The sequence below is a fragment of the Chroicocephalus ridibundus genome, chromosome 7 (assembly GCF_963924245.1).
Source record: "Chroicocephalus ridibundus chromosome 7, bChrRid1.1, whole genome shotgun sequence".
NCBI lineage: Eukaryota > Metazoa > Chordata > Aves > Charadriiformes > Laridae > Chroicocephalus > Chroicocephalus ridibundus.
In genome coordinates this window covers 32,909,570-32,924,272 of record NC_086290.1, presented here as the reverse complement: position 1 = coordinate 32,924,272, position 14,703 = coordinate 32,909,570, and the positions used below count along the sequence as shown (strand labels likewise).

Sequence of the window (14,703 nt, the reverse complement as noted above, 5' to 3'; positions counted from 1 at the left end):
CCAAATGAAATGTTAATTCTGGACCTGTGGCCTCACCATAACGTTGGGTATCTAATTCATGCCCAGCTTTCTGCAGCAGATGGATGAGTCCGCCCAACAGGTACTCGTTCCACGAAGCCTCTGCGACTGAATAAGCTGCCCAGCGAGGTTCGCTCGGGCGCCACCGTCACAGGGAACCGCCTGCTGTCACACCGAGGTCGTTCCCTGCCTGCCATGAGGAAATGCTGCCAGCTCTGCCTGGTTTGGAGGGTGGGTCAGACAAGTACTTGTTATTAAGTCTCACCTTGAATTATTTTCCATGCTCCAGTTTGGGAATCCTTGGTTGAAAAGAATAAAGGACCGAGTGCTGCCTCCAAACTGTGTTTGAAGGTGTAAGAAGTTAGTTTTCTGGACAAGAGTAGGGAGTTCAAGTAGAGGCGCGTTATGACTAAGAGAGTCTCTTTTGCGTTAGTAGGAAAAGAGATACGCAATGATTTTGAGAGGAAATGCTATGATTTTCCAGTACTTGTGGCTCACATTGCTAACAAAAATGAGAACTGATATGTGTTTGAGTTAAGGGAACTGCTGATGATGGTGTAAGACACCAATACTGATAGTAAGTCCAGATTACAGTTGTTTATGGAAAATTTGCCTGACTTTTTTAGTTCCAATATGTGGTTGTACCTCCACATTCTAGTGTTTAAATTTAAGTGGATAGTTGTTTATCGCTCTTTTAGCTTTGGGTTAACAACCTTGACTATGTGTTTTCTTTGGAGCTTTTAGGTAGTGTTTAAAACACTGATTGCTGAAAAACTTGCAGTAAGTTTTTCTATTCTGGTGGTTTGCCACGAGTATTCACAGACGGGAAGATTCATGTGCTGGCAATGATCTAAGTTGTCTGTTCCGTTTTGCTCAGCGAGAAGTTCTTGAGTGGGTCTTTACACGAGGACTCGTGCTCTCCCCGCGCGCCTCAGGCTTTTATGGGTACGTGGCAAGAGGGGCACACATAAATTACGAACCTGCCGCAGAATAAATCACGGGAGTGCGGGGGCTGCTCTCCGTCCCCCATAACTCCTGTCCTGGTTTGAGAGCATCTGTCGTTCACTTCAGTGGCCGCTCCGGCCCAAACCACGGCGCTCCTCCCGGCCGGGGCCCAGGAGGCATTGTGCTGTCGGAGCCGGGCTCCGGCCGCCTCACCGGCCGCGCTCCGCAGCGCCCCGGGCCCGTCCCCTCGCTCCGCCGCTCTCCGCGCCTTCACTCGCTGTTGCCGCGGGCGCGCGCCGTTGCCGGGGGCGGGGGCCGTTGCGGCCGTTACTGAGGCGGGCCCGGGGCGGCGCGCGCGCAGGGGAGGGGCGCGAGGCGTGTCACCTCCAGCGGGCGGCCGTGCCACGGCCGCCACCCACCGCCCGGACCGCCGCGCCCCGCCGCTCCGCAGCCTCCTCCCCGGCCTCCCCGCGGCCGCCCGGCCTCCCCGCGGCCCGGTGGCTACCAGGTAAGGCGCCACCCTGCCCTCTCCTTTCCCTGGGCGGCACCTGCGCCGGGCCCGCGGGGGGCGGAGGGGAGCCCGCCGAGAGTTTCCTGCCGGGGGGGGGCTGGTTACTGTGGTGCTGCGCCGCACCCCACCCGCTGCTCTAGCGCTTCGGGTCCTGGCGCTGACCCCGGCTGCGGGCGGGCCCCTCCCGGCGGCACGGGGACCGCTGCCGGGCCCGGCCCCGGCCCCTCGGACCCCGCCTGGCGGAGCGCGCCGGGAGCCGCTCTCCGCGGCTCACCCTCTCCCGCCAGCCCCCAGGCGCCACCGGAGACGAAACTGGGCTGCGCTGTTCAAGGCTATTCAGTAACAGCCTTGGTCATAAACGATTAACTGCACGCCCGGGGAACAGCGAGCCGGGTGTTTCCGAGCGCAGCCGTTCATCCCCGGCTGTCTTCGCGGCCAGGCGCGCTGAGCCAGCGGTACGTTTGTTCCTGAAATGCTGCCTTACGGTTTCGCATGGGCTCTGAAAGGCTGCTGCGAGCGCTGACATACCACGGGGTAGGGACGAAGGTTGCTGTGCCCGAGCTACCGTTCCTGCACAAATCCGCCCGTTTGAGCATTTGTTTTATCTGCCCCAAGGTAAAAGACTACTATGGTGATAGGGTTGGTTTGTTGTTTTTTGGTTTGGGTTTGGTGTTTTTTTAATGTTTGTTGTCTTTCTTACTGTGCATGAAAAAATCATTAGGCGTGGATTTCGTTGATACGCAGTGGCAGCTGGCAACACTCTTTTATTCTGTATCAGGATGCAATGTTTCTTTCGTTGAGCTGTAAATGAATAGTGCAAGCTTCTTCCCCACCCTCAGCATCCTGAGGTGTGAACCACTTGTACTACAAGGTCTATTTTCTTTAGGAGAGCTAAGAAGCACCACAGAAAGTCGGTCTATTTCATTCCAGGGCACATTCCCTTGAATTGATTTGGTTGATTCCAGCTTGAAAATATGCGAACACTTTATATACTTAAGGGCAACTAATGATAGTCTGTCTGGATTCTTTTCTGTTAACTTTTGAATTGGAATTTGAATTAGCAGTGTATGTATAAAACTTCTTCCTTCTGTTTTTTTGAATTCCTGATGCAGTCATAAAATGTTTTCCAAAATGTGATGATTCAAGGAAGGCAAACTAAAAACTTTCTAAATAGAAAGTGGAAAAGACTGCTGCAAGCAGAATGTCAAGGTTAACTAGGAACATATTTGCACTGACCGTGAAAGAAATCCTGTGTGGTAACCTGTTGAATGCTACTAACTAGAGTCTTTAAGCTGCTGTGAACAGGATGCAGGGCCCTTGCCACAATTGTTTCCGTGAATGCAGTCGAACTGTGTAAATGCAGAATGATTTCCAGGTCAGAACAGGTTGATGAATTTTGTGAGGCACCATCACAACCTGCTGGAGCTGAACGCTGCTTCTAGGCTGTGAGTGTTCTCCCACTAATTGTGTTATAGGTGTTGGAGCAGTTTGGCCGTTTATGAGAACAGCAGGATCTGTTAAATGTAATGAGACACCAATCAAGATAAGGCTTGTACTGTGTCAGGTGCTGTATAAACATGTAAGGAGGTAAGGTCACAGCTCTGTGAAATTTACTGTGTAAGAAAGTGTTGTGATGAAGTACCTTAAGTATCCTTCAAAATATTCTCAGGGTTATCCTTAAGTGAAGGGTCTGTTTCCATAGTCCTTATGCCCGGGCAGATGTCTGCGAAGGAACGTGTGCTTGAGAATTATTGGGTTTTTTGACATATGGTAATGAGCCTAAAAATTGAACACAAGCATCTCCAAGTACTTTCTGTGTTGAGGGAGGTTTCATTCTGAATCTAGATTGGTTTTTCTTATATAATATTTGTCGCTTAAAGAAATGGAGATGAGGCTATATGAGGACACCTTCCTGGCATTTCCCAAATTTTAAGGAAATATCTGTCTGGAACCGAAATCTGTTTGGACCCATTTTTAAGAGAAAGCACAACAACACTCCAATGGCTTGCAACGTGTTTTATATTTTCTTTGAGTTTTCTTCTAGCAATGGTGAAACTGTCAGCAGTTGTAGGCAACCTGGATTTAGTATTAATTCCCCCAGGCTGTTATATTTTTGTTCCTTTTCATCCACGCATGTTGCCTCTGTTGTCATTCTAGGGACTGTATTTCCTACTATGTTTTCAGGGCCCATGTCTTAGAGGTCTTTGGACACTGATAAGTAACGCTAGTCACGCAGAATACAAAAAAAAAATCCTCAGTCATTTTCTCAAAACAATCTGGTGTGGTGCTTTACACATCCAAAGGAAAGGTCAAACTCCACTTTTCAGTGTGCTCCAGAGGATAAAAGTAAAGCTGCATAACAATTTGGAGCAGAAGACCCAGGAGCAGTGAGACTTTGCACAAAGATCAAGGGAAGAAAAATAACTTATAGTTAACTGTTAATTGTAGTTAATAGTAAGGATTTTATTGTCCAGGTTACTCTGGGGAAATATGACCCAATACCTATCTATGGCTGCTGGTACTGTCTTCGCCATGTTTTTCTGCACTGTCCTAATCCTTCAGTTTCTCACTTCTTCCTCCTGCCTTTTCTTCCCTCCTCAGATGCTTCACCAGCTTTCTCTTATAGTTTTCTCCTTCGTGTACAAAAATGAACAGTAGGGAAAGAGTTAACTTTGATAGCAAAGTGCCCTTTATTTTAGACTGGGCACTTTCCCCTGTTAATAACTGTTTGAAAGCAACACTCAGTAGCATTATTATATCAAAGAATTTGGCCCTGAACTTCACTGAGATTATTGGGGGGCTGTGCAGTTCACATCTCTCTACCCTGTTTGTTTCTGAACACTTGAGCTTCAAGACGACGATGCAGCATTGTTTTACCTCTGCTTTGCATTTGCAAGATTCTCTTTACAGTCCTGAGGACTATAAGCTCGTGTTTTACAAAGCTTGAGGTGATGGTGTGTATAGTTACCTTGGGGTTATACTTGGCATGGCAGGACTTTTACTTCCTGTAGCACAATGAAAGTAGCATCGTGGGTGATTCCCACAGCAAAGATTTTGGCCCCGGTAGTGGTGTCTTGTAACATGCCAAAGACCAGCTCCTTGCCTGATGTAATTTGATAGTGTGGTCAGAAGAGCTAAATCCAACTGGCACCTTGACCAGTTGTGTGTGCAAAATATATTGCTTGATTTCAGGAGGGGTTGTGGGAGCACAAGGAATATAAATTCTGGGATGTGGCAAGAAGCTGGAGAGTGCAAACTGAACATTTTTTGACTGTTTAGTTTCACAGTACGTGGGTGGAACAGACGGGTGAAGAGGGCAAGTCTGACAGCTGTGACTTTTGTTTCTGAATGGAAGTGCGGTAATTCCCTAGTTCTGGATATGGATTAGAAGAAATCTGGTTTTGCTTATTAGCTCCCACTGTCTTTCCTGCTGAAAGTTTGTCTATGGGAAGCTTGTTTAGAAACTGTAATGAAATCATGTGTGCAAGTCCCATTTTGGGTGTGCGTGCATTTGCATGTAAAACCTGAGAATTGAAAATGGGTTTGGGGTGGGTGGAGAAGTGAAACATTTCTTACTTCTGTGAAGTTGTCAGCAGATGTAATCATCTGTTTTTTGTGAGAAACTTCATAAACAAACTTCAGCATTAGAGAGTCAAATGCTGGTTTATCAATATAAAAAATGTCTTTTTGTTGAATAGGCCACTATATGCTTTATGGGTGATGGCAAATTTACTCATTTACTAAAGTGATTATTAAGCAGCACTGACAATGCTTTCACTTATTATCTCAGTGCAATTATAATTCTACTAAATCTTGTACCAAAAAAGCTTCTGATGATTTTCTGTTTAGACAAGGCAAATAGTGCTGCAGACCCTAATTAGGGTTTTGGAATAAAGTCAAAACTCTGCATGTGTTTTAAACTTCTCTTGTAAAACAACAATATAGAATGCCTGCCCATCTTTTTGTAATACAAAAGAAACTAATCTAAAAATATGCTCTGCCTATACATAGTAGGGAAGGGTTGTGGCATAACATTTTCAAAGCCCATTATTTTCTTGGTTTGCTCTTAACTGAAACTATACAGTTTCCTGAAAAACCACGAGTTATAAATGAATCTGCAATACTTTGTGACTCCTTGTCCTTTTCCTTCAGACAAAAGGCCCTTTCAATCCATTGTGGAATGGTCACCAATTTTCATGTGGTCATTCAAGAAAAGGATAGTGATTGGCCTTCATAATAGGCCTTTCAGTACTCTCTCTAGTGGTTTGCTGACTGAAAAAAATGCTTATGGCTATGTACTGTGTGCAGTGTTTAAATTACTGATGAACCTAATCTTCAAGTGTTGAAAAGGTAGGAGTTCAAATGGCAAAGAAGCCTCACCTACCTGTTTGTGAATACCAGTGTGCTGCTGTTTAGGATCGGGGACAGATTTTGGCTTGTGTAAACTGGAACATTTTTATTTGTTGTTCATTGACTGAAGGTCTGTTCTATTTCTTTTTTTTTCTATAAGTGGTAACTTAAACCTGGTGTTTCCATGAACTATACTTCTAAGAGGGCTGATGCCGTTTTATGTTGAGTGGCGTTGAGCAATGTTATCTGTGTGCTGTGCGTGGCCAAGTGGACTGTGAGTATGATTTCTTGGAAGGTGACTGTCCTTGAAAGTTGTGGGTGTGTTTTGAGTTAGCATTAAAGAAGCTGCTGCCACTGTTGTGTTGACAGCGCAGTCTCGCCGAGTTGTTATCCTTCTGTGCTGGTAAGGCCAACCTGCCTGGCAGCATTTCAAAATAAACACCCCACATTCAGGGCACGTAGGCTGGTGTTTGTTGTCCCAACCTTATGCAAAATCCATGTAAGGATTTATGCTGTTCGACTGAATCTCACCTGGAATGGCACCAAAAGTTAGTGTTTGTTCTATGAGATGTTTCTGAATTATGGTAGCTCTTCAGGATTCTGGTTGATTTTGTTAGAAACCTGTGCAGAGCTTGCCCTGAAGGTTCAGTGCTGGGGTGTCCGCCTGAGTGCTCTCCGTGGCATGTGGCTTTTATTGCTTCTGAAGACGTGATACATGCTGATAGCTAATGGGGCAGCAGATCAGAACTTGAGGCTTTCTTATGGGTTTTGGTACAACTGCCAAGAAAGAGTATTTGGACTTTGGGTGACTCTAAGCTCAAGCAGGTACTCAAACAGTTGTTTCAGGCTGAATTACTTCTTAGTAATATATAAAACCAGCTTTCAGTCTGTACTGCCATACACACATTCAGTTTGTAGCTTCCGTTTCTGCACTACACTTAAACTGTCCACTTTTAGTATTTAAATTACCATGCTGTGTATGGTACACTGTACATGCAATAAAAGCCTTGCACATGCAGTCTGGGTGTGGTGGTACTTCTGAGAGGGAATGTATTCAGAGACTGTGGTTTATACTAGCGGTGGAAAATCCTACAAGTCCAAAAATGTTATCGCCGTGGGACTTCTCCTTTCTGTGTTGATGAAGAGAATAACTATCTTGTGCAGTAATACTAGCCTGTGCAGAATTTGATTTAGTGATCTTTAGGACTCGGTCTGAATGAAATGTTGCCTTTTTTTGTAATTCTGTGTTCCAATAATAACTTAGTGCTGGCTAGAAATTGTTTTGAGTTGGCTGGTTTGTTAAGCTGCTGGCATGGAATTGTGCTTTGGTGTTAGGACCAGAGCTTATGTTCCTTGCTCTGGAGTTGATGAGGAGAAGGATGGTGTGGAAACAGAGTGCTTGTATGCACTCAGGTGGAAAGAGGCTTCCCCGTCTGTTCCTGCAGCTCCTGAGGTTTCCCATGTACTGCAGCCACTTTGTTAGTGGAGTGAAAGAAGGAAACCTACTTTTCATTAAAATTCCTCAAAGAGCTTGAGGGTTTCTTCCTCCACAATAGCCAAATTACATTGTATACAAACATAGTGGAAACCAGAAAGGATTGGGTGATCGTCTGGCAAACAGATAGGTAGCTTGGTCTGAAACATAAGGAGTCAAAAGATTAGGTGTACTATGAGATGCATGGAGCTGTACCATGGGCAGGGCAAGAGGTGTATCTGTCAATGGTGCCATGAAGAGGTCTGCAGTGTGAGGCAAGTACAGGTGAACTAGAGCAGCTGCTTGCTGTGTAAGAAGAGTGCTCGGAGGTTTGTAGTAGTGAAGAGAGCAGATGATGGTGGCTGGAAGGAGCCATGGTGAGGGAGGAAGGTCAGGGAAGATCCCAGGGGCTGGAGGGAGCTCTGGCAGTCAGAAGGCACCAGGTTTTTGACCATGTCTGTTTAGATACTCAAATAGGAATGGAAGCTTGTGAGGTGAGGGTGAAATGGGGGATTTACAGGGAATATCTTTTCTGTGTAATGCAATGATGGTAATACAAGATCAGGGCTTCCCCGGTTCTGATGGGGGTTTTCCTCAGGTGTGGCCTTTTGGTTAAGGATCTCATGGAAATGATGGATTTGCAGCAGTTCATACGTTACTGATGATTTAGACCAAGGTTCTGTTGGGGCTTATGCTCACTGAAATCCACAAGTACAGAGTTTGGCTCATTGTCATTGCTTCCTTGTCACTCAATAAAAACAGTTCTCCCTTTATCTGTTGCTAAAACCACACACCTGTCTTTAATATCCATGCTCTTGTGCCTCGTTGACCTACATATGCTGATTCTTTACCAACTTGCTGGTGGATTGGAAGGTTTTGCATAAGCCTAGAAAACCTGGTTGGCATAGAGTTGATTATTTTAGCTGCACTGACTTTTTTTTTTTAATGTAGTAATTATTATTTTATCCTAAAAGAAGTAAAATAAATATCCAAACAGTGACATGTTGGGGAAACCTTGAGCTGAGCAGACAATCGGAAGAGCTCTGGCTCTCTAGTGTTTATCTTTGGGTGAAAAGGGACTATGGGAAAATGTCATAGCTTTTCTGTCGCATGCTGAAGAAAGGAAATCGTCAACATCAGTGTAGTTCCACTTCTATGATACTGGTGTAAAATTAGTATCTGACCTTATGATCTTTTTAGTATTTATATTAAATTTCCCTTTTTAGTTGTGTAGTTATTTTTTACATTAAGTTTACTGGGCTTTTTGATACAAGATGGTTCTAATGGTGTACTGTTGGGTCTGCCTCACAGCGTGGCCTGTAACCTCACAATTTTTTCCTGTCATGAGACACACAAGCCCTTCACGTGTCTGAAATAGGTTCAGTGTAGGTCTTCTGCAGCTTAGTTTCTGGGGAAAGGGATATTTCAAACTTAGGTCTTATCAGAACTGTATATGTATTAGAAGTTTTGTAGCGCTTTTGATGTGAGTGAGTTTGGCTCTATGTCCTTAACCAAGAATACGGCACGAGAGACACAGCTGTGGCGCAGGCTGCAGCAGTGCTGCCTTTCACTCCACTAGTCCTGTGTTTACTACCGTGCAGTCCTGAAACTGGGCAGTTCTGTGAGAGGGGTCACAGTCCACAGAGTGTTTTGGGGTAAAGGGTACTCTATAATGTGAAGTGTTGTATTTTATTTGTAGTAAGGAGAGTAAGCCTACAAAACCAAGGAAGTTCTGAACAAGGACAGGCATTTGGCAGCCTGGAAAGTCACTCTGCTGTTGCCTAATCTGGCAACAGATGGTCATGTATGTAAATTCATCCATTGCACTGCCATCACTTGACAAAGAATGATGGGTTGCCTTTCTCTACACTAATGGGCCGAGTTGAGGTTCCCATGTTAGCATTTTAACACATTATTCACTTCTCTTAAGTTACACTGTATCTGACCCTGATTATTTTGCATGTTACCCTGTAGATGAGGAGAGGTTGGAAACTTGTAATTGCATTGCTGGTGTTGGATTTTCAGAGATGTTGAGTGCAGAAAGTTTTAATTTAAATTGTGTGCAGTCAGGTCCTCTGAAAATCAGGCTGCAGGTGAATGGTTATACCTTCCAAAGCATTTTAATGAGAATTGCCAAAGAGCAAAATCAGATTTATTAAGCTATAACAAGGGCCTTGTTAAATGGAAGAGGGATCGTCTTGCAGTTGCAAGGTCTATTAAACTGCAAAAAGGTTAGTTATTACCATTGTTGCACCATATTAAAGGAATGAAGCAATGTAAATGTAATCATTAATTAAACTGAATAGCACACCTTTAAACTATCATTCACTATTTTAACGGAATAATATTTTCTTCCTTTTGGAGAGCAGCTCGGCCTGATATTAAAGATTCCTTTTCTGTAAATTAAAAAAGAAAAAACTCAAGATCGCTGTTACTTATGACAAAAAATAGGCATTTTGTATCATGGTGTAGTGCTCATTCTTTGCTGAACTTAGCCCACCAGGCTCTGCATCCTCGCTGAGCTGCCTGTGAAGTCGGAGCCCAGCTCTTCAGAAGTGGTTTAATAGAGGGAAACGGTCAAATGGCATTGTAGCAAGGGCTGGTTTCTGCACTGCCAAAAGACCTGGACAAGGGCAGGTCTTGGGCTGTGAGGTGGGATTGTGATGAATGTGCTTCACCACATGTGTATGTGAGCAGGGCTCTTGCAGAGCTGCATTCTTCCTGCAGGACTTATGGCAGGCATGGGGAACTGCTGGAACTGGCGCCAGCTGGCAGCTGGGGTGGTTTGGGGTGACCGTGGCTGAGTGTGCCGGTTTTGTTGGATTTTGTGTTTAAACAAATTTGGTACCGGACTCCATAAAAGGCTTTGCCTTTTGCTAGTTTAGGATTTTTCTGGGAGGGATCTCAGGGGCTGTTAAGTGGACATTTTCAGATTGCAGTACTGGCTGCAGAAAAGACATTTGGGAAGGAATCTGCTCTTAATTGAAATGGAAAAATAGAGAGATATACTATATAGGCTCTTGAACAGCAGATGGACTCCTTAAGAGACAGGCCATAAATTATTAACCCTCCTTGTCAATACAAATATAGAAAGGTACCTGCTCGTGGATTAAAGTTTAAAAAACAAACAAAAAAACCCCACCAAACACAACAAACCCAAATAAACAAAAAATCACACACACACGAAAGAGTATACAAATAAACTGTGTGTAGTTAAATGAAACATCCAAAGAGCAGTCAGAAGGCAGCGATGGGATGGGAATAAATCAGTCACTCATATTCAGCTCTATCTGAATGCTGCTACCTAAGATTTTCAACACATGTGATACAAGGAAGTCTAAGAAGCGTATGTGCGATCTATCTTGTTATACATACAGAGATAAAGATAGTATCATTTACTCTGGTCTGACTCTGATTTTTTTTATATATCAGATTTAAATTTTCATGTTGCTTCTTCCTTGAAAGAGTCTACCGGATTTACCTTTTCATAGATAACCAGGATCAACCTAGGAGGAGGAATGAGATCCAGCCCTTACCTGTTTCTATCCTTCTCCCTAAATTATTTGGAACACTGTTTCCATATTCAGGGTATAGGCTGAAACATGGAGCCATCCAGGAGTCTATTTGCTTTTGATTATAATCTAGGATTTTTTTGTTTTTAAAACAAAATATGAAAAATAAGGTGATGTTAATTTTTGCCTTGAAGTGAGTAACGAATCCAAGCTGATAATTTGTATAAAAGATTTGTTCTGAAGTTGTGTGGAGTAAAAGAGTTCTCATAATTCCTTGAAAGGAGAAGCCAAGAAGAGAACTGCTAAAAAGGTCCTAACCATTATGTGTTAACAGCCATGTGATAATACTCAAGTGATTACTGACAGATGTGGACATTCCTCTGTGAGAAACATAAAGAGCTTAAGTGTGTTGAACCTCTCATCACTAAAATGACAGGCCATCAGAAGAAAAACACTCATACAGAGAGTGCATCTTTCAGAACTGTTATAAAAATGGCTCTGCAATTCCATTTCATGTGCAATATGTATGTAAAGAGTAGAGCCAAAGCAATACGTCAGTCTCTGGAAACTTGTCTGTGTTGCTTAATAAGTGTTAGCTCCTTAGTAACAATTTCTCTTGTGGTATTAATTCTTTGGGAATCCTGTTCTAGTTGTGTGAGAATTGATTTGCCAGTTTCTGAGTTTGTCTCTTACATAAAAGATGAAAAAATACATGACTGAACTGATGAAAATACATAACTGTTCTATTGGTTTAAGTAATGTTTATTAAGCAACCTGAATCGCAGGTCCTGCCCAGCCCCTGCTACATTGCCTCCCTCATCCTGGCACGCTCGCTGGGGCTTTACCTTGATCAAGTTCTGAATTATTATTTGATTCGTTGTTGGGGTTTTTGTTTTTTTCCCAATGTGTCTATCCATTACCCTCCCATGATACCATAGCACGCAAATTTAGGTCAAAGTAGTATCCTAAGGATAGGCTATGTTTACAGAAGTCTGCTCTTACTTAAATGCCAGGCATGTGAGAGGGACCAGATAATGGTATTTTTTGGTAAACTGTTGGACTTTATATTCTAGTTCTGTCTTCAGGCTTTTAATATTTTTTTTTATTTTATATAATAAATAATATAAAGTAACTATATATTTTGATATATTTAGACATACCAAAAGTTTGAAGGTTTTCCTTAAATTTCTGTGATCTTTTTACTTAGCCATAAAACAGCAACACTGAAGGAAGACAGTTTTAGCAGTTTCATGTTTGTTCCTTAGCAGGCAAGTGTTATGTGTTGTGTTCTATGATAGTTCATGTTTCTTTTTTGCATTTGGAGCATGTTTATTTTTGGGGGTGGAGTTGAACAGATTGATTGTGCACTGAGTTTTTTCTTTGTTCCTTCCCTTATGCAGGAAGTTTTGACAACGTTCATAGGGAATTGGGTAAAAAATTGGCCTCTAATACAATGTAGAGTGGCTGTTTTGTTTCCGTCTGCTACCCTTTTAAAATGAGAGATTAAAATAATTGTTTCTCACCTACCACACCCACATATTAAAATGTCTTTCACATATAAAAAGTATTTTTATTGCCTTAAAAAAACCCCACCTTTCTTCTCATCTCCCTTTACTTTCTCTTTAGAGATGTAATTAAAGCATATGATGTTTTGAAAGTCTTCTACTCTAAACAGGAATTGAAATTAAAAATTCAGAAGTCTGCATTTTTTCTTTCCTTTTTTCTTTTTCCTTCCTTCTAAGCTCATTCTCGAAATCATGCCATACCTCCAGTCAATTCTGGATGCAAAGTAGCGTGCACCTAACACACGATTTCTGATCTGGTGGGTCTCATAGTCCTTTAGGTGTGTCAGCTCCCTAATCAGATACCGCTGTCAGGAAATAACTGAGAGTGAGTGACAGCAGTGGATTTTCAGCCATACTTCAGGGCAGGCTTGAATACTAGTAATTCACTGTTAGTATGACTTCTGTTAAATGAGGCATTTAATTATATACAAGATGTGAAAAGATGTAATAATTTCATTCTTGCTTTCGAACTTGGTAATTCTGCTTTTAACGGCCAGCTTTTACAATGTGTTGTAGTCCTGAATATACACCAGGAGCTGCTCGTATGGCTTCTCAAGTTCATTGACTTCAGTAATTCACTAGGAGAAGAGATGTATTTAATTGGTGATCAAGGTAGTCAGGCAGCATGGGTGTGTGAAATCTGCAGGTATGGATGTTGAGGTATTTGCTGACATGTGAAAGCTTCAGCTGTTCATACTGAGGACTAGAGTTAACAGGATGATGTTGAGTTGATTTCATGGGTGATGTGAGCAGAGCCTATACCATGCAGGTCCATCTGTGAAAGTGAGGAGACCTTGGAAACAAGAAAGGTAGGCTGTAGTCATATTTATTTTTATTCTTATACTTAAGCAGAAAAAAATCTTAGGAAATAAAATGGAAAAATAAGTAACATCAATGTACTATGAGTTTGCAAAGCTAAAACAAACAGGTTCTGATAGTTCACAAAGCAAAGGTTGTGTTAGAGGTGGTAGCTTGGCCATATTGTGTGCACATAATGTTTTCCGTGCAGCTTTCTGTCATTAAATGTAACATGTTACTTTTTTTAGTGTACCATAAAATATGCAGACTATGTCTTGGGGGTGAGCGGATATTGCTGGAAGAAACTTTACTCTTGGTATCTCAGAGGCACTTGGAACAGAGGTGCCAAGTCAGAAGTCAGTTGCTGAGGCTCAATGTCAGCAGTAAATACATGTTTGTTCCTAGGAAAATAAATACAGACAGGAATTCTGAACAAATGATCTATATAGAAGGTGCTATGCCAATCAACTGAGGCAAACTCTGATTTCCTTTAGCGTAGGGTATATCTGAGTTTATTGAAGGCGTTCCAGATTTGCAGCAGCACTCACTCACTTTTATCCAAGCTCATTAGCAGAGAAGAAAACCAAGCTGTATTTTTGCTTTATTTTAGGCAAATTACTTCGTCAGTAAAACACTGACACAAGCGTTTCAGCTGAAGCCTAGGCCAAAATATTTAAATCATCAAGGAAACAGTAAGTTGCAGCGTGAGAAGTTTGCTTCAAAACTTTGGGGATTATTTTATTATTTGTATGTCATTCCCATGAAAAGGCTGCTTTGACGTACAAATTAGTGTTTCATGGACCCTTCTGTTTCAGGGCTGCGAGAGCTCTGTGTGCATTCCTTTGTGATGTGAAATACCACATGGGAATGAGATCTCATTTACGCCCATGACTGAGTCTGACCAAGATCCCCTGGGTAATTTTGCTCCTCCTTCCTATTAAAACTTCAAAAGAGGCTAGAGTTATATTTACATTTGTAAATTGATTTCATTATTCATTTTTGTTTGTTATGATCCCATTCTTAGAATTTGTATGCAACAAGAATAGAGGCTATTTCCTCATTCTAAATGGAGAGAGGTGAGGATTGGAGTTTTATATAAAAAGGAATATATCTAATCCCAGGAGCTTTATACTATAAAACATGCTTCATGGTTGTGTTCAGGTCTTGTAGGAGTGCCAGGAAGGAGAAGAGGGTGAAACTGCTGAGACAAAGCTGGCTGGGAGTTCTCAATCCTGCTCCTTTACAGAGATTAGGTCAGCTAGGATGGAGTGAGGTGGAATCAGACTTGAGGGTCCCATTGCTGCTGCAGTACTGGACCCTGGGTAGAATGGGTGCTCTCTGAGCAGGGTGCGGTACCTGCTCCAGTGGGTGATACAGAGTGTGTGTCCCTTGGTTGGGCTACCTTCCAGTAAGGATTCCTAGGAGATGCCGTCTCCTTCTTTGGACTTCATGTCCACTTGCATTGTCATAAAGGCAGAATCAACACTGTCTTTATGACATGACCTAGGGTTGATGAAAAGTTCTTCTTTT

General features: G+C 42.6%; 1 protein-coding gene across 3 annotated transcripts in view; it reads left to right on the top strand.

The window, feature by feature from the left end:
- The first annotated feature begins 1,291 nt into the window (after positions 1–1,291).
- Positions 1,292–14,703, top strand: part of SPATS2L (spermatogenesis associated serine rich 2 like) — a 90,683-nt gene continuing 77,271 nt past the window's right edge. Inside the window, exon 1 of one of the 3 annotated variants that reach the window (XM_063342444.1) lies at positions 1,292–1,471. The gene's annotated coding sequence lies outside the window, so the exon portion shown is untranslated. Of the gene's footprint in view, positions 1,472–1,571; positions 1,930–1,959; positions 2,090–14,703 lie in introns of those variants that run through there. The other 2 variants (XM_063342446.1, XM_063342445.1) reach the window with 2 other exon arrangements.